The 19,295-nt window shown below is 43.3% G+C and overlaps 3 non-coding genes and 1 pseudogene across 3 annotated transcripts; 3 read left to right on the top strand and 1 right to left on the bottom strand.

The window, feature by feature from the left end:
- LOC115790363 (uncharacterized) overlaps positions 1-7,650 on the bottom strand; it is a 37,444-nt pseudogene extending 29,794 nt beyond the window's left edge.
- Positions 7,651-10,128: 2,478 nt separating this feature from the next.
- LOC115791366 (U1 spliceosomal RNA) lies at positions 10,129-10,292 on the top strand. The gene has a single exon (XR_004020909.1). It is a non-coding gene; the product is annotated as a U1 spliceosomal RNA (small nuclear RNA).
- A 5,707-nt stretch (positions 10,293-15,999) lies between these two features.
- On the top strand, positions 16,000-16,163 carry LOC115791365 (U1 spliceosomal RNA). The gene has a single exon (XR_004020908.1). It is a non-coding gene; the product is annotated as a U1 spliceosomal RNA (small nuclear RNA).
- Positions 16,164-18,578: 2,415 nt separating this feature from the next.
- Positions 18,579-18,742, top strand: LOC115791330 (U1 spliceosomal RNA). Its single transcript, XR_004020875.1, has one exon. It is a non-coding gene; the product is annotated as a U1 spliceosomal RNA (small nuclear RNA).
- The last annotated feature ends 553 nt before the right edge of the window (positions 18,743-19,295 follow it).

Raw genomic sequence — 19,295 nt, 5'->3', positions numbered from 1 at the left:
GCCCCCAGTTGGTGTCAACAGACAGTCGAACACTCACTTAAGTGGATCTCAGTACCAAGTTGCACAGGAGACTCCTTCTCAGAGGGTTGAAATGGACACAAAGGTTAATTTGTGTGAAGTAATGCTGAAACAGAATAGTATTACAGAGATGTTGGTTAAGCAACAAAGACTCACAAATTTACCTCAGAGAGATGTTCCCATTTTCAGTGGTGATCCCTTAGAATTCAAACCATTCCTTAGAGCCTTTGAACATACAATCAGTAGCAAGACAGATAATGATAATGACAAGATCTACTACCTTGAACAGTTCACAAGAGGTGAGCCTAGAGACTTAGTCAGAAGTTGCCAACACATGAGCCCACAAAAAGGCTACCATGAGGCAATGAAACTTTTACATTATCATTATGGCAATGACATCAAAATAGCGACAGCTTACCTGAAGAAGGCTGTAAGTTGGCCTCAGTTGAAAGCAGATGATACCAAAGGTCTTCATAGTTACTCACTGTTTCTAACTGGGTGTAATAATGCCATGCAAGATATTAACTACTTGGAGGAATTAGACAACCCCACAAATCTCAGGGTAATAGTTTCCAAGTTACCCTATAAGATGAGAGAAATGTGGAGAGTCTCAGCTTTCGACATCCAAGAAAACTCTGGAAGAAGAGCTAGGTTTTCAGATTTAGTGAAATTCCTGAACAGACAAGCTAAGATAGCATCAGATCCTTTATTTGGTGACATTAAAGATACCGATGACAAGTGCAAGCAATACTCAAAACCAGAGAAGACATTTAGACCAAAGGGCAGTGCGTTTGCCACTAGTGTGGCACCTGCAATAAATGAAAGGTTGCTAGATGCAAACAAAGGCACTGTGCGTCAGACGATTAATGCCTTTCAAAGACATGTGTGTATTGTGACAGAAATCACTCACTTGCCGACTGTCAGAAAATAAGAAAACTGCCTCACAAAGAGAGAGTAGAGTTCCTTAAAGGAAAAGGACTTTGCTTTTCATGCTTGAGCAAAGGGCACTTGAGTAAAGACTGCAAGAAACGATTGCTATGTGACTACTGTTTCAAAAGACATCTAGTTTGCTCCCTATGACACGACAGAGGATGTAGCAGTAAATAACGAACCAAATGATGACACTGGAAGCTCAGATGTTGAAGCTCCCAGCCCTGTCCCCATCACAGGTGGCACATGTGGTGCTACTGGGGCCGGTAATAGCAGTCGAGTTTTGGCTATTGTGCCAGTTCATGTTAAGCTCAAGAAAAACAACAAGATAATTGACACTTATGCATTTTTGGACAATGGCAGCCAAGCAACTTTTTGCTCAGAGAAGCTTATGAGACAGCTTGGCATAGAAGGAAAGAAACTCAAATCCTTCTCCGCACTATGGTCAGAAAAGGTTACAGCCAAGTTACATTGTTTCAGGTTTAGAAGTAAGTGGTGTAACAGAAAATGTGTATATTGACTTACCTGATACGTACACACATAAAGACATTCCAGTTTCAAAAGAGAGCATTCCTATGCAGACAGACTTAGTTAAGTGGCCGCACCTGCACAGAGCAGAACTGACTGAAATAGATGCAGATGTTGGACTCTTGATAGGAGCAAACGCTCACAAGGCAATGGAACCCTGGAAATTATTCACAGCGTAGATGAGGGTCCATATGCAGTCCGTACAATCCTAGGTTGGGTTATAAACGGTCCTTTGAAAGAAATGACTCAGAAAGTGAATAAGTGTTTCGGTGAACCGCATATCAATGTCTGAGATTGAAACATTGTGTGTGAAACAGTTTAACCACGATTTTCCAGAAAAGGCTTCTGAAGAGCGTCATGAAATGTCACGAGAGGATGTGAAATTCATGGACTCTGTCAAGGATACAGTTAAAAAGGTGGAAGGACATTATTGTATAAGCCTACCTCTTAAAGATCAGTCTGTTAAACTACCCAACAACCGTGAGTTAGTTGTGCAGAGAGCAGAAAGCCTCAAAAGAAAATGCTGAGAGAAAAGACTTTCATAAAGAGTACACAGTGTTCATTGAACAGTGTCAAATGAACAACTTGAACGTGATGATGGAAGACTGTGGTACATACCGCATCATGGCGTGTACCATCCACAGAAAAGAAAGCTCCGCGTTGTTTTTGACTGTGCTGCCTCGTTTCAGGGGAAGTCACTGAACGAGGAACTTTTACAAGGTCCTGATTGACAAACACATTGGTTGGTGTTTTAACTCGCTTCAGACATGACTATATTGCTCTAATGTCAGATATTGAGGCGATGTATCATCAGGTAAAGGTCCCGCCCGAGGATACAGATATGCTTCGATTCCTCTGGTGGCCTGAGGGAAACTGGATGAACCACTACAGGAGTTCAAAATGACTGTGCATTTGTTTGGTGCAACAATCGTCACCAAGCTGTGCCAACTTTGCTTTAAAGAAAACAGCAGAGGATGCTTCAGATGAGGTGCCACCCATGGCCATTAGTGCAGTGCAGAATAACTTTTATGTAGACGATTGTCTTTTATCCGTGTCGAATGAAGATGAGGCCTGTGCTATGGTGAAGGAGCTAACAAAACTATGCGCAAGTGGAGGGTTTCATCTTACAAAATGGAAAGGTAATAGCAGAGTTGTTCTTGCCTCTATTCCTGAAACAGAAAGAGCATCTGAAGTAAGGCATTAGACCTCTGTCATGACAACCTTCCAGATGAGCGAGTCTTAGGAGTAAACTGGTGCATTGAAACAGACTCGTTCAAAATCAAAATCAATGAAAAACCAATGACACAAACTAGACGCGGCATTCTGTCATTTGTGAGTTCAATCTATGATCCGTTAGGGTTTCTGTCCCCAGTTATTTTCCCAGCCAAAATGATTCTGCAGGAACTGTGTGGAAAGAGATTCTCATGGGATGAGGACATTCCAATTGACATGGCTAAGAAGTCACAACAGTGGCTGTTGGACTTGACAAAACTACAAGGATTTACAGTGGACAGGTGTTTTAAACCAGTTAGATTTGGAAATGTAACATCTGCACGACTGCATCTTTTTGCAGACGCGAGTGAGAGAGGGTATGGTGTTGTTGCATACCTTCGTGTCACAAATGAAAGAGGTGAAGCTCATTGCTCATTTTTGATTGGCAATCACGAGTATCGCCTTTGAAGCAACTCACTATTCCTAGATTAGAGCTAACAGCGGCGGCTGTAGCTGTAAAATTGACAAAATGATGAGAGACGAGCTAAGAATGCCACTTGAGGAATCCACATTCTGTTCTGATAGCACCACAGTGTTGAGATACATTGCGAATGACAGTGTCAGATTTAAGACTTTTGTTGCAAACCGAGTTTCACTTATCAGAGATCACTCTAAGGTCAGTCAGTGGAGGTACATAAACTCTGAGTTGAACCCTGCTGACTACGCATCTAAGGGAATGAAAGCAAGTGATTTCCTGTCAAACAAAGCCTGGATTCAAGGTCCAGACTTTCTAGTAAAGGACAATAAACACTGGCCAGCGTCACCGATAATATCCTTGAACATTCATGATGATGCAGAAGTGAAAGTTATGAGTGTTGATGTTGATGTCATGCAAACTGATCCTATCAGTCAACTCATTTGTCACTACTCAGATTGGTACAGACTAAAAAAGGCCTTTGCCTGGATGCTGAGATTTAAACGGCTCCTCCAAGAGCTGTCACGTGAACGCAAATCCTTGTCAGCCAGCGATACTCAATGTCAAAAGAAAATGGCTAAGAAAGTGCAGAAATCAAACAAAGATGGTTATTTAACAGTCACAGAATTAGAAAATTCAGAGATGGAGATTGTTAAGTTTTGTCAAAAACAAAGTTACAAAGATGAGATCTTAACTCTACAGAAGGGTCAAAAGGTTAAAAGGACTAGTCACATTGTGAAACTAGATCCGGTGTTGAACAATGGTATTTTAAGGGTTGGTGGCAGGTTAGATAAGGCTGCTCTACCATCCAATGTGAAACACCCTGTGATACTTCATCAGGACCACCATGTGTCCACATTGATTCTCAGACATATTCATAAACAAACAGGTCATAGTGGCAGAAATTTTGTGCTGTCTAAACTGAGAGAAAAATATTGGATTCCAAAAGCTGATGCAGCTCTCAGGAAAATATTGTCAAAATGTGTACAGTGTAAAAAGCTGTCAGGTAAGCCTGGTGAACAGAGAATGGCAAACTTGCCACGAGACAGACTTGAAACCGACAAACCCCCTTTCACAAATGTAGGGATAGATTATTTTGGACCTTTTGAGGTTAAATGTGGCAGAAGCTATGTAAAAAGATACGGCGTTTTGTTTACATGCCTCACCACAAGAGCGATTCACCTAGAGGTCGCTCACTCACTTGAAGCAGACTCTTGTATTAATGCATTTAGAAGGTTTGTGGCCAGGAGAGGTCAAGTGTCTGTTATGAGGTCAGACAATGGTACAAACCTAGTAGGTGCTGAAAAGGAAATGCGCGAGGCAATCAAAGGTTGGAATGAGATTAAAATTGCTGAGTCACTTTTGCAGAAAGGTGTTACATGGACATTCAATCCACCAGCTGGATCTCATTTCGGTGGGATTTGGGAAAGGCAGATACGTTCTGTCAGAAGAATCCTTACCCAGCTACTGAGACAACAGACTCTTAATGATGAGCATCTTCATACTTTGTTTTGTGAAGTAGAGTCTATTATAAATGATAGACCCATTACAAGAGTTTCTAATGACCCAAATGATATAGAAGCATTAACCCCAAATCATTTGCTTCTCATGAAAAAACAACCTGTGTTGCCACCTGGTTTATTTCAAAAGGAGGATTTGTACTCAAAAAGACGATGGCGTCAGGTCCAATACTTGTCTGATATTTTTGGAAACGTTGGACCAAAGAGTATCTACCACTTTACAAGAGAGACAGAAATGGTTAAATGTGAAAAGAAACCTAAAACCTGGTGATGTTGTTCTTATAGTGGATGATAGTGCACCAAGAGGTTCATGGTTAATGGGAAAGGTTGAAAAGGCAATTTGTGATTCAAATGGTCATGTGAGAAGAGTTTTGGTTAAGACAAAAAGCAGTGTTTTGGAAAGACCAGTGGACAAATTGTGTCTTTTACTGGAAATGGATGAGTGATGTGTTTTTGTTTAAAGCCATTGTGTTATGATGTTGTTTACAGTTAAGAGTACTGGTACAGTAACAAAAGAGTTTGAAAATGTTGCTTATGTAATTTTGGTAATTGTCATGCCTCAGCAAGAACAATTAGGGGCCGGAATGTAAGCACCATTTTGTAGAGTTTATAAATTTATAACTGATTTATGTCATATATTAGTTTCCTTTTGTGTTTCATATTTGTATAAGTAAGTTAAAGGGAAATGTATTTCATTTGTAACATTTGGATTTGAGAACATCTGTTAAGAAGATGTATTTTATGTGATTGAACTACAGAGGGCGCAATTCTGTTGTGTATTTGAAGATGTAGAAGAATAAAGATAGCCGATGGAGCAACACGGTAGTTTTACCGTGCTGCGGCTGAATGTTGCACACCGCGTAAAACCGGCTCTGTATTGGTCATTCAAAGGAAGAGGTTAAATGGAAATTACAGAAGATCGAAAGAAACTATAGATTAGCCTCTACACCAACCTTGTTTTAAGTTCCCTGGACATTTTTTTAATATTTTGAACTGTCATTTTCCATTCCCTGGTCAGTGAAGGCCGTGCCAAGATCGATTTCCCAGGCAGATCGCAAAGCGGGGAGCCCTTTGTCCATATCCTTTATCAACATGGAGTAATATTTAGAGACCACGTGCTGTCCTGCGAGATTTTCCTAATGTGGGAAAGACAATCTACAGCGGCAGGAGGTGTGGCTCCACTGTCGCCGAGTGCTGCTCATAGGGGGTCGTTTTGAATGTTGGGTTTCTCTGTATTATTGTAGGGTCTTTACCCACAATACAAAGCACCTTGAGGTGACAGTTTGTTGTGATTTGCGCTATATAAATAAAATTGAATTGAATTGAAAAATTGGCTGGGATCCGTAAATTCCAAGCAGTAAATGACGAAGTTGTAGGTACCTCCAGAATTGGCTTTCTGGAGCTGAAATGGTATTTTAAGCACATTAAAGGACTTAAGAATCCCTCCATCATATAGGTCTCCAAGGACCAAAATTCCTCTTTGGACCCACAGTTTCCAGAGATAGGAGATTTACCAATACAAAGTTTGGGATTAAGCCATATAGAAGTGTATAGTTTTTTGCGATTTTATTTATTTTATTCTATTCTATTTTAGTTTAGTTTAGTTATTTGTTCTTACTCATCCTTTTCATTTTTTTCTCTGTACTGAGCTGCTGTAATGCGCAAATTTCCCCGTCATGGGATCATAAAGTTTTTATCTTATCTTATCTTAAGTAAGTGGGATAAAGTTTTGTCTTCGGTGATGGGCCATCATCTTACATGGCTTAGTGCTGTGAATCCACCGCCACCCCAAAAAAGGCTGCTGCTCGATTTTGTGCTGGTAGTAAAAATATTGTAGAGGTAGTAAAATAGGTAGTAAAAGGTAGTAAAGTTAACTCTAGATTCCTGTATAAACCCTGGTCAGTGAGTACTTTGTGTAACATCAGACCGTCTGCTGTGGCTCAGATGTTCAGGTGCAGTTCCCCCTGTTCTCCACTAGAGGCCGATAGAGCTCTGTAAGGCAGTGTGTGCGCTGTCCTGACAGAAGGAGAGTTTTTCCTCAGCTGATTGAAGCTTTCACTCATTTGGAGGCAGTTTGTGTTGTTTTTGTGTGTTTCATGTACTTTAACTCATGTGGTGATCACAGTGCAGCTCAGGGAGAAAGTATTTGCCCCCTTCCTGGTTTCTTTGCTTTTTGCATGTTTGTCACACTTGTGTCATCAAACTAAGTTAAGATATTTTTATTGTCATTGCACAATACAATTAAATTCTGTTGGAGCCATCCTCCAGGTGCAGACGTAATCATTCCAGATAGAAATCAGAATATAAATAGGATAAATAAGGATCTGGTATTTACAGTGAAAATGGCAATAAACATTTTTTGGTTGTTTTGTTTTTACAAAAATCAGTGCAGTGTGCTAAAGTGGCACAGTGGATGTGAAGGTGTGAAGGTGGAGCCATAGTCTGTTGGGTTTGTTATTGTCAGTCTTCAGTAGTGCAAAAGCTGTTTTTCAGTCTTGTGGTCCAGGCATACAGTGTCCTGTAGCGCCTCCCAGAAGGCTGTGACCCCCCCTGGTGCAGCGGGTCCTGTATATGTCCTCTAGTCTGGGGAACTGGGTGCCGGTGATCCTCTCAGCAGTCGTGATGATGTGCTGGAGAGCTTTCTGTTGTCTGCAGCCAGAGTACCACACTGAGGTACAGTGTGTGAGGACTCGATGGCTGAACTGTAGAAACTCACAGCAGCTGTTGTGGGAGTCGCGTCGTGGCTGATGTTGACCCCGGGTACTTGATGCCCTGCATGACCTCCACTCTCTCGTTGCTGATTGTGACTGGGCAAACGGTGAGGGGCCTCAGTCTCCTGAAGTCCAGGATCAGCTCCTTCATCTTAGCTGTGTTGAGGATGAAGTTGTTTTCTCGAATCCAGCTCTCCAGGTTCTCAACCTCTGATCTGTAGGCAGCCCCATCGCTGGGTGTAATCCTTCCTACCATGATGGTGTCATCTGCAAACCTTATGATGGTGTTGGTCTCATGGGTGGGTTTGCAGTTTTTGTGTGTAGAGGGAGAAGAGAAAGGGGCTCGACACACAGCCCTCTGGTGTGCCGGTGTTCACGGTGATGCTGGAGGAGACCTGCTCCTCCATGCTCACGGTCTGCGGTCTGCTGGTGAGGAAGTCCAGGATCCAGCTGCTCAGGTGTGTGTTGAGGCCCAGGAGGTCCAGCCTGATGGGGAGTCTGTGGGGGGAGATAGTGTTGAAGGTGGCGCTATAATCAATGAATAGCATCCACACATAGCTATCTCGCTGGTCTAGGTGGCTAAGGGCAGAGTGAAGGGCCAGTGACAGCGTCCTTGGTTGACCTGTTTGCCCAGTAGGCAAGCTGGTGCTGGTCCAAGGAGGGGGAGGATGCTGTTCTTCAAGTGTCCCAGGATGAGGGGAGCCGGCTTCTGATTGTGAGCGTTTTTTTTCTTGGAAGTCGGAACATCACGGTGGGAGGGGGGGGACCAGACACCCCCACACGGTAGAGGGAGGGGCTCCTGCAACGCTCGCTCGGAGACCGAAGAAAGAGCCAGAGGAAGTTGTCACACAGTGTGTCTGCAGCTAAAAGAACAGCTGCTGTATTTTAAGGGAGAGCAAAGAATGAGATAACTTCACTCAGATGGAGAAAGATGTTAGAAAGAGGTAGAAACGTCCTCCAAGGAGCTACTTTTACTTTCTTACTTGAGTAGATTTCAGAGCCTGTACTTTTTTACTTTTACTTGAGTGCAGAAGTTGAACCAGTACTTCAACTTTTACCAGAGTAGTTTTTACACAAGTACTTGTACTTCTACTTAAGTACAGAATGTCAGTACTTTGGCCACCGCTGCTCAGCACCAGTGGTGAGGGTCCCTGCTGTTCCCGTGTGTTTTATAGATTGTCAGCACAATCAAACCTGGCAAAGAAGCAGTTCAGGTCATCTGGGAGGATGGAGAGGATGGAGGAGGTGGAGCCGGTCTGGGTGCCGTTATAGCCCGTGATATTTTTGACGCCCTGCCACACATCAGGAGTCAGCGCTGTTGAGGTGGTCGTCAATGCGGTTCTTATAGCATTGCTTCACCTCCCTGATGCCTTTCCTCAGTTAGACCTCGCTGTTCTGTAGGCCTCACCATCACCTGAGTGGAAAGCAGCATCTCGGGCCCTCAGCAGACTGATGACAGCACCGTTCATCTATGGCTTATGGTTGGAGAGTGTCCGTACTGTCCTCTGTGTGGTCACACTGTCCGTGCAGAAGGTGATGTAATTCAGTACGGATGAGGTGTAGGTGTTGAGGTCTGTGTGGTTGTTGTGAGTGGCAGCCCATTTACAAAGCTCCCAGTACATTGGTAAGCAGCACTGGCACCCCCCAGGGGTGCATCAGTTCACCATTCTTATTTACCCTGTACACAAATTACCTCTTCACGTCTCAGATCCAGATGAAGCTCTAATTCTTTTTGAGGTCCTTCACCTTCTTCACCTTCATGGAGAAAATCATAATTTTTCTGTTGCTGAAGTGAAGCTCTGAGATCAGTGTGTGTAATAAACCTGCAGGACATTTACACCAAGCAGTGCAGGCTGAGGGCCATGAAGATCCTAAAACAGCCCAGCCACCCCCGGACATCTCTCTTCTCCCTGCCTCCCATCAGGCCGGCGTTACCGCTGCCTGAGGACTAAGAGCTGAAAGGTTGAAGAAGAGTTTTTACCCACAAGCCATCCGTCTACTCAACTCTGAGCCCTAACTGGACCATTACTGCACAATGTAAATCTTATAATTTATAAAAGTGGTGTATAGTGTATAGTATATAGAGTATAGTGTATAGTGTGAATTACTTTTTTAAATTTTTATCTTCTTATTTATATGTGTGTGTATATATGGTTGCAGGTACAAAATACATTTCACTGTGCATTGTACTGTGTATACTGTGCATGTGAAAAATAAACACTATCTTATCTTATCTTATCTTATCTATCTTAAATGGTGTTGTTCCTGCCTCCGGGACAGTAGGGGGCAGCACTGCAGGCGACCAGCAGCAGAAGACAAAGGAACAGGAAGTGCTAATAGCAGCTCACATCTGTTTTTATGTGTTTTCTTCTTGTTTCCTGAGTATCAGACGTGGATCAGACAGTTTTTTAGCTGCAGTCTGATTTAAACTTTGAGTCCCCTGAACTTCCTGTTGGTTTGTTGTTGGTTTTAAGGCGGTTAAAAGCTGAAAAAGCGATCTTTCAGTTAGCTTTTGTTACGCAGATGCAGCAGTGCATGATGGGGAAAGGCTCCCGGTATTTTTTAAGCTAAATAATCTGATGGGGCTCTGCTGGAAGCTGCTTCCTCTGTGTAGAAACAGTGAGGAGTCCCAGGCTCCTGCAGCCTGAGCTTGTGTTGTTTGTGTGATTGTGAGCAGCGTGAGTGTGCAGGGTTTGTGTGTGAGTGACCCCCCCGTGTGTGAGCTGAACAACTCATACTTACCTGGCAGGGGAGATACCATGATCAAGAAGGTGGTTCACCCAGGGCGAGGCTCAGCCATTGCACTCCGGTTGTGCTGACCCCTGCGAATTCCCCAAATGTGGGAATCTCGACTGCATAATTTCTGGTAGTGGGGGACTGCGTTCGCGCTCTCCCCTGATCACATGTTCAAGGAAAATACACAAGTACATAGTCCACATGATAGGTTTGTGTTGTTGTCATCAGTAATGAGTGCTTTGAGTAACATCAGACTGTCTGCTGTGGCTGAGACGTTCAGGTGTAGTTCCCTCTGTTGTCCACTAGAGGCCGATAGAGCTCTGTAAGGTGCTGTGTGTGCTGCCCTGACAGCTGATGACAGAAGGAGCGTTTTTCCTCTCAGCTCTGAGGCTGCTGGTTGAAGCTTCATTCATTTGGAGGCAGTTTGTGTTGTTTTTGTGTTTTTCATGTACTTTAACTCAGTGGTCCCCAACCTTTTTGAGCCACAGACCGGTTAGTGTTAGAAAATATTTCCATGCACCGGCCACAGAGCACGGTCCTCTCACCCTTTCTGTTCAGTCTGTACACCTCAGATTTCAGGTACAGTTCAGACCATTGCCACCTACAGAAGTTCTCAGATGATACGGCCATCATCGGATGTGTATCAGATGGGAACGACCAGGAATACAGGGGGGGTCATCAGTGACTTTGTCGGCTGGTGTGAGAACAACGCACTGCAAATCAACGCCAGCAAGAAGAAGGAGATGGTTATAGACTTCAGGAGGAAGCCACCCCCTACAGCACCGGTGAACATCCAGGGAAAGGACATGGAGACAGTGGTCTCCTACAAGTACCTGGGTGTTCATCTCAATAACAAGCTGGACTGGACTACAAACACAGACGTCCCTGTATAAGAAGGGCCAGAGTCGACTCCACCTGCTGAGGAGACTGAGGTCCTTTGGTGTCTGCAGGACTCTGTTAAAGACCTTTTATTGACTCAGTGGTAGCATCTGCCCCTTTTCTATGCAGTGGCCTGCTGGGGGGGGGGGATGCACCGAAAGGGACAGGAGCAGGATCGACAAACTGGTGCGGAGGTCTAGCTCTGTGTGGGATGTCCTCTGGAGTCTGTGATGGTGGTGGGTGAGAGGAGGATGTTAGCAAAGCTGACATCCATCATGAACAACCCCCATCACCCTCTGCATGAGACCGTGGGTGAACTGAGCAGCTCCTTCAGTCAGAGACTGAAACATCCTCGCTGCAGGAAGGAGCGCTTTCGCAGGAGCATTCATCCCAACAGTAGTAGACTGTATAACACATCATAATGTCTTGAGTCACTTGGGACACTTTACCTCCTCTGCATCACTTTATCCATACAGTCAGATACATTTTATTTATTACAACTCACCCATATAATGCACACCGTGTATGCTGTGTACCTTACCGGCTACAAATGTATATATATTTTGATATCTGTATATAGTGTTTTTGATGTGTGTGTGTATGTGTGTATATGTAAATGTGTGTATTGACATTGATATATATATTTATGTATATAGTGCTTATGTATATGTGTATAGTTTTTTGCTATTTTATTTTATTTTATTTTATTCTATTTAGTTTTAGTTTAGTTATTTGTTCTTACTCATCCTTTTCATTTTTTCTCTGTACTGAGCTGCTGTAATGCGCAATTTTCCCCGTCGTGGGATCATTAAAGTTTTATCTTATCTCTCTTATCTTATCTTAAGGTGTGGCAGAGAATAGGTCAAAATATATGATAGGACCGTAATCAAAAATGTGATATTTCTAAGTATAATAATAATAAACATGAATCCACTGTGTTTTTTGTATGTGACTCTATCAGCAGCGTCCTCATAACAACACTCCACAGCATGAAAACATCCTCTCTGCCCCACAACCGCTCTCTGGTCGCCATGGTAATGTTTAAAACATGCCTTCAAAATAAGATACACCGCTAAAACAAATAGAGTAGAAATTGCCTCAGTCGAATTCACATGGCCCATGGAATCTCATCCAACTTGTTAAAAAAAGCTAACTGAACCACATTATATATTATTGTAATAATATAAAAAATACAAATGTTATTCCAATCTAAATTTTTAATCCTAATGAATGCACTCAGCTTGAATCTGTTATGTAGGACACAAACTGTGAAAGTGAATTTAAGCACAGCTCTGTTCTCTGTGTCCTCCATAGCAAGAGGGTGACTGTGCCTCCACTAAACACCAACATGAGGATACTCAGGGGTTACAGTGGGATTCAGAAGGTGGAGGAACCCTAAGATCAGCTGTAGGTGGCTCTGCATGGGGGAGAAGAACCACAGCTTTCTATTGTAGCTGCAGTAAATGATGTTGGTGTGCAGGCTGTGATCAGCTGACTGCTGCTGCTGCTCTGAGGTTTACTGCTCTGTGTGGATGAACTGAATTCACAAAGATGTAACCCAGTATTTCACAGCTATGTGAGCTGATCTCCATCCCCTACACTGACAGCATACAGGCTGTAGAAATGTTGGATTCAGTGAATGAATCTCAGCATCAGCAGCTTTGATTCAAACTCATCTCTGCTGCACTGATGTAACCTGTAACTCTGACCATGAACACAGCCTCTGTGCACCCAACACAGGGCCTTCCGGTACCGAACCATTGCTAGTGCTAATGGCCCACGCTCGCTAGCAAAGCAGTTCTGGTAGCTACAGCTGAAATTCTCGGCGAGCACAACACACACAGACACACAGAGAGCAGTGGAGGCGTGGAAATGCATGTCAGCGATAGTTGCCACCCGTCCTGTAAAGTACGGAACCCCGCATGTTATGGAGCCGTATTCCCACGGAGTCCCGTAACATACGGGGTTCTGTATTTTACGAGACAGGGGCAACTCTAGCGATGATCCACTCTGTGTGAAATGAAATCCATCGCAGCGACGGAGAGCTTTTTAGAATGTGTGTGTGTGTGTACGTGAGTGATTCACACTCCAGTCCAGTAGGTGGCGGTAATGTAGTTCTATGTTGGTTTGCCAGCCACCAATAAACCCACCAAAAAGACGACGGAGCACTATTGCTGCTAATGCTAGTGAGGAGCGCGGCTTATTACCGAGCCAGCTGAGCGCTGCAGAGTTTAAACGAAGCATCGACACAGTAAATTTGTGTCGATAATTTTTAGAATCGATTTAATCGATGAATCGTTGCAGCCCTACACTAAACTGCAGTATTTTCATACAATCTTTGAATTACACAAAGTCAGCATACTTCAGTTTGTGTTGCAGTCCTTCCCTTTAAATCTAACCTCTCTTCTTCCTCTCCTGTCCTCTTTCTCCATCTCTGAGTGAACTTCTCTCTTTGCTCTCCCTGAAATACAGCAGCTCTTCTTTTAGCTAGCAGACACACTGTGTGACAAACTGCACACACTTTGTGTGTTTGCTGATATTTGTTGAGCATTTAGAAACATTGCATTTAAATTACTACACATTACTCCCTTTATGCTCACTCCTCTTCAGTAGTGCTAGCTAATCTGTTTATGTCCCGCGAGCACAATTTACGGACTCGGTCCGGCCCGCTGTAACCCCTCAGATTATAGCACTATAAATGATACATAAATAATATGGGTTTGCATATTTAATCCCTTTGTACCTGATAAGCCCGATGATGGAGGATATGAGTACGATTGTTTCTTATCTGTTTTATTTCCTCCATTTAGGCTCAGATCGTTTGATGTGTGACGGCGCACTGACCGGAAATAAAAACTTCTCTCTGACGTGTTAAAAAGTAACGAGTCTGTTTTGAAAATATAAGAAGTAGAAAGTACCGATACTTGTGTAAAAATGTAGGGAGTAAAACTAAAAAGTAGTCAGAAAAATAAATACTCAAGTAAAGTACAGATACCTGAAAAATCTACTCAAGTACAGTAACGAAGTATTTGTACTTCCCACCTCTGGACATAGGCTATCCTTGGTGTTGCTAAATATAAATGGTAAATGGACTAATTCTTATATGGCGCTTTTCTACTCTTGTTGAGTGCTCAAATATTTAAACAAGCATTATATACGCCAACCAACTGATTTTGTTAGAGAGGCACGGGAACCAGTGAAGCTTCTGGGTTTAATTTTAGAGATGACGAATCGCATGAACAAGACAAGCGTCTTGAAATGTCAAGAGGAAGTCATAGATGGATGTAACGGCGATAATCCGCCCATTTTTCAAAATAAAACATCCTTCAAAATAAGTAAAATGGAAATAATGTAAGTTATTTATTCTTTAAGTGCGGCCCAGTACCAAATGACCCACGGACCGGTACCGGTCCGCGGCCCGGGGGTTGGGGACCTCTTTAGCTCATGTGATGATCACAGTGCAGCTCAGAAAAAAGTATTTGCTCCTTCTTGGTTTCTTTGCTTTTGCATGTTTGTCACACTTGCATGTGCCATAACTAATTTTAATATTCAATTTAATTCAATTCAATTAAATGTGTTTATAGCACCAAATCACAACAAACAGTCACCTCAAGGTGCTTTGTATTGTGGGTAAAGACCCTACAATAATACAGAGAAAACCCAACAGTCTAAACGACTTGGCGACAGTGGGAAGGAAAAACTCCCTTTAACAGGAAGAAACCTCCAGCAGAACCAGGCTCAGGGAGGGGTAGTCATCTGCTGTGAGGGGGCTGAGGGGGGAGAAAAGACACACTGTGGAAGAGAGCCAGAATTAATAACAATTAATGATTAAATGCAGAGTGAAGTATAAACAAAGTAAATCAGGTGAATGAAAAGAAACAGTGCATTATGGGAACCCTTCAGCAGCCTAGGCCTATAGCTGCATAACTAAGGGCTGGTTCAGGGTCACCTGAAGGATTTTAAATTCTATTCTAGATTTAACAGGGAGCCAATGAAGAGAAGCCAATATGGGAGAAATCTGCTCTCTCTTTCTAGTCCCTGTCAGTACTCTAGCTGCAGCATTTTGGATCAGCTGAAGGCTTTTCAGGGAGCTTTTAGGACAGCCTGATAATAATGAATTACAATAATCCAGCCTAGAAGTAATAAATGCATGAATGAGCTTTTCAGCATCACTCTGAGAAAGATGTTTCTGATTTTAGAAATATTGCGCAAATGCATTGAAGGACATATCCTGGTCAAAAATGTTCATCCTTTTGTCATCAGTTAAATATCTGATTTTATGCTCACTATATAGTATTTGCTGTTTGAGAGCCTGCAGAGCGCTGACCTCCTGTCAGTGCATCGTTAAACTGATCAGTTAAAAATGTGATGTGTTCACTGTCCTCTTCACGTCTCAGATCCAGATGAAGCTCTAATTCTTTTTAAGGTCCTTCACCTTCTTCACCTTCATGGAGAAAATCATATTTTTTCTGTTGCTGAAGTGAAGCTCTGAGATCAGTGTGTGTAATAAATGGTGTTGTTCCTGCTCCGGGACAGTAGGGGGCAGCAGCTGCAGGCGACCAGCAGCAAAAGACAAAGGAACAGGAAGTGCTAATAGCAGCTCACCTGTGTTTTTATGTGTTTTCTTCTTGTTTCCTGAGTATCAGACGTGGATCAGACAGTTTTTTAGCTGCAGTCTGATTTAACTTTGAGTCTCCTTAACTTCCTGTTGGTTTGTTGTTGGTTTTAAGGCAGTTAAAAAGCTGAAAAAGCGATCTTTCACTTAGCTTTTGTTACGCAGATGCAGCAATGCATGATGGGAAAGGCTCCCGGTATTTTTTAAGCTAAATAATCTGATGGGGCTCTGCTGGAAGCTGCTTCCTCTGTGTAGAAACAGTGAGGAGTCCCAGGCTCCTGCAGCCTGAGCTTGTGTTGTTTGTGTGATTGTGAGCAGCGTGAGTGTGCAGGGTTTGTGTGTGAGTGACCCCCCCGTGTGTGAGCTGAACAACTCATACTTACCTGGCAGGGGAGATACCATGATCAAGAAGGTGGTTCACCCAGGGCGAGGCTCAGCCATTGCACTCCGGTTGTGCTGACCCCTGCGAATTCCCCAAATGTGGGAATCTCGACTGCATAATTTCTGGTAGTGGGGGACTGCGTTCGCGCTCTCCCCTGATCACATGTTCAAGGAAAACACACAAACACACAGTGAGCACCTCAGAGGTTTCTTGTTAGCAGTTAATGAGTGCTTTGTGTAACATCAGACTGTCTGCTGTGGCTCACATGTGTAGCTGTAGTTCCCTCTGTTCTCCACTAGAGGCTGATAGAGGCCTGTAAGGGGCTGTGTGCCCTGTCCTGATAACTGTCAATGATTCAAGATTCCTTTATTATCATTGCATACACAGCTACACAAAAAGCTGCTCTTACAGTCAAAAAAGATAAACAATCAAGAGTAATTAAAGATAATAGAGTTACCCCCCCCAATACACACACACACACACAGTGCCAGTAAATAAAAATGGCCTCTGTCCAAAAGTTCAAATAAGGCTTCAAATTAAATCAAAACAACTGAAAAGTTTACAGATGATTCAGTTCATGAAGAGGTTTAATATTCAGAGGCAGGGTACACCTGTGCAGGTCGCCAACACACAGACAGACAACCATTCACACCAATGGGCAAAATCGACTCACCAGTTAGCCTAACCCCACTAAATACATGTCTTTGGGAGGAAACCCACGCACACACGGGGAGAACACGCAAACTCCACACAGAGGCCCGGGCCGAGGTGGATTCAAACCCAGACCTTCTAGAGGGGTCCCATCCTGACTGACTGTGGCCGGTCTGTGAGGAAGTCCTGAATCGTTTGTGGAGGACAGTGGAGGATGCAGATGTGCGTTGCAGGTAACTTTAGGAGCCTCTGCTGTGGCTTCACAGTGCCTGTAGCTGGGACTTCTGCACAGGCTGGACTCTGGACTGCAGGATTTGTGGTACTGAGCAGGGTTAGAATAGTTTGGGAGTTTACATTATAGTTTAGTTTTATTTTGTTTTATCTTTTTTCTCTAATTCAGTTAGTTTTAATTAGTTTTTGGAGTTTTCATTAGTTTTAGTTTTTCATACTTTATCTGTCAGGTGCAAGAGTAACTACTGTGTAATAAGACCTCAACAAGTTAAAACATTAAAAAATTGTATTCAATAACCAACTGTTCACAAGACAGCAGCATTATGTGCTCCATGTGTGTAATATTAAGGACACACATGGACATCATGAGACATCAACAACGAGCAACACAAAAAAAAATCCAAATAACTTAAACTCCCAATAAACTCTTATCTCAAAAATTGAAAAATGTGAATTAAATATTTATCCCAACAATAAATGAGGAATAAATTGGAGTTCCCAGCAGTGGATGCAGGTCCGGCTTCAGTGCAGCAGATCAACATGAGCTCCACGTGGTTTATAACATCAGAACACAGCGAAACACTTTAAACAAGAACAAACTGAACTCTGAGGATCTGAGCCAATCAAAGCTCAAATACAGCTTTTCAAGATTGTGTGTTTGTATTTGTGTGTCACACAGTGGTGTGGACACCCCGGTCTCAGTAACACATTTATCAGTGCAGTGTTTCTGTGTATTAACTATGCTGCAGTTATTTTTGGTTAAACGGTCCAGTGTGGTTGTCCCCTGCTGCATGGCTGTGATGCTGGTTCTGTTGGAGCTGCTCAGAGGCACTCGCTCAGTTAGATACTCACTATTAGGCCTGAATTAGTCTGTGCTGGGTCTCTGCAGGGCTGTGTACACAAGTGGCTGACCTCTGTTGTGTGTGCTAATTACCTTGTGGTTGTGTCCCAGTGTTTTACCTGCTGTGCCTACAGAAACAAAAAATGCTGGGACTTTTTCCCCTCCTGGCTCCTCCGTTCTGATAGTTTCAGCAGTCTCCCTCCAGGATTTAAGAGTCCTTATATTGATTATTATTCCTGATATTCTCTCACTGATAAATTCAAGCACTGCAGTAAAAGTAGCCATTTTAAGGTCCTTCACCTTCTTCACCTTCATGGAGAAAATCATATTTTGTTGCTGAAGTGAAGCTCTGAGATCAGTGTGTGTAATAAATGGTGTTGTTCCTGCTCCGGGACAGTAGGGGGCAGCAGCTGCAGGCGACCAGCAGCAGAAGACAAAGGAACAGGAAGTGCTAATAGCAGCTCACCTGTGTTTTTATGTGTTTTCTTCTTGTTTCCTGAGTATCAGACGTGGATCAGACAGTTTTTAGCTGCAGTCTGATTTAACTTTGAGTCCCCTGAACTTCCTGTTGGTTTGTTGTTGGTTTTAAGGCAGTTAAAAAGCTGAAAAAGCGATCTTTCAGTTAGCTTTTGTTACGCAGATGCAGCAGTGCATGATGGGAAAGGCTCCCGGTATTTTTTAAGCTAAATAATCTGATGGGGCTCTGCTGGAAGCTGCTTCCTCTGTGTAGAAACAGTGAGGAGTCCCAGGCTCCTGCAGCCTGAGCTTGTGTTGTTTGTGTGATTGTGAGCAGCGTGAGTGTGCAGGGTTTGTGTGTGAGTGACCCCCCGTGTGTGAGCTGAACAACTCATACTTACCTGGCAGGGGAGATACCATGATCAAGAAGGTGGTTCACCCAGGGCGAGGCTCAGCCATTGCACTCCGGGTGTGCTGACCCCTGCGAATTCCCCAAATGTGGGAATCTCGACTGCATAATTTCTGGTAGTGGGGGACTGCGTTCGCGCTCTCCCCTGATCACATGTTCAAGGAAAACACACAAACACACAGTGAGCACCTCAGAGGATTGTGTCGTTGTGGGTCAGCAGGGTTTCTGTGAGGTAGTAAAAGGTAACAAACAGAATTTGACTTGGTAGTAAATTTTTCATCACCCTTCAATATATTTTGACTTTTCCATTGATGCAGACTTTTTGTTTTAAGTTCGTTTAACTATAAAATCTGTATAGAAATATAACCACTCAGCAGGACCTGAGCTGACATTGATAGACTCGATTGGTGCCGCTGTCCGATCTGCTGTGCACATGCGTGGAGTCATTTTTCACCTCGTCATGGGAAAATGTAAGTTTCTCAACTTTGGCTCGATGACCCGGCATTCAAAGACTGTCTTAAGCCGGTCACGGGGAATGATCGAGAGGCGTTTTGTACAGTGTGCAGAAAAACATATAAATTTGACCTTGAACTGTGTGACGGCGATCAAATCAAACCGTTCACCAGCAGCGGATTCGTGTGCGCGGGGAGCAGATCCCTATTTTGTTTTTTGGTGCTACACAAAGCACTGAAACTGCAACC

Source organism: Archocentrus centrarchus, chromosome 13 (genome assembly GCF_007364275.1).
Source record: "Archocentrus centrarchus isolate MPI-CPG fArcCen1 chromosome 13, fArcCen1, whole genome shotgun sequence".
Classification (NCBI taxonomy): Eukaryota; Metazoa; Chordata; class Actinopteri; order Cichliformes; family Cichlidae; genus Archocentrus; species Archocentrus centrarchus.
This window is presented reverse-complemented; position numbering and strand designations above follow the sequence as displayed.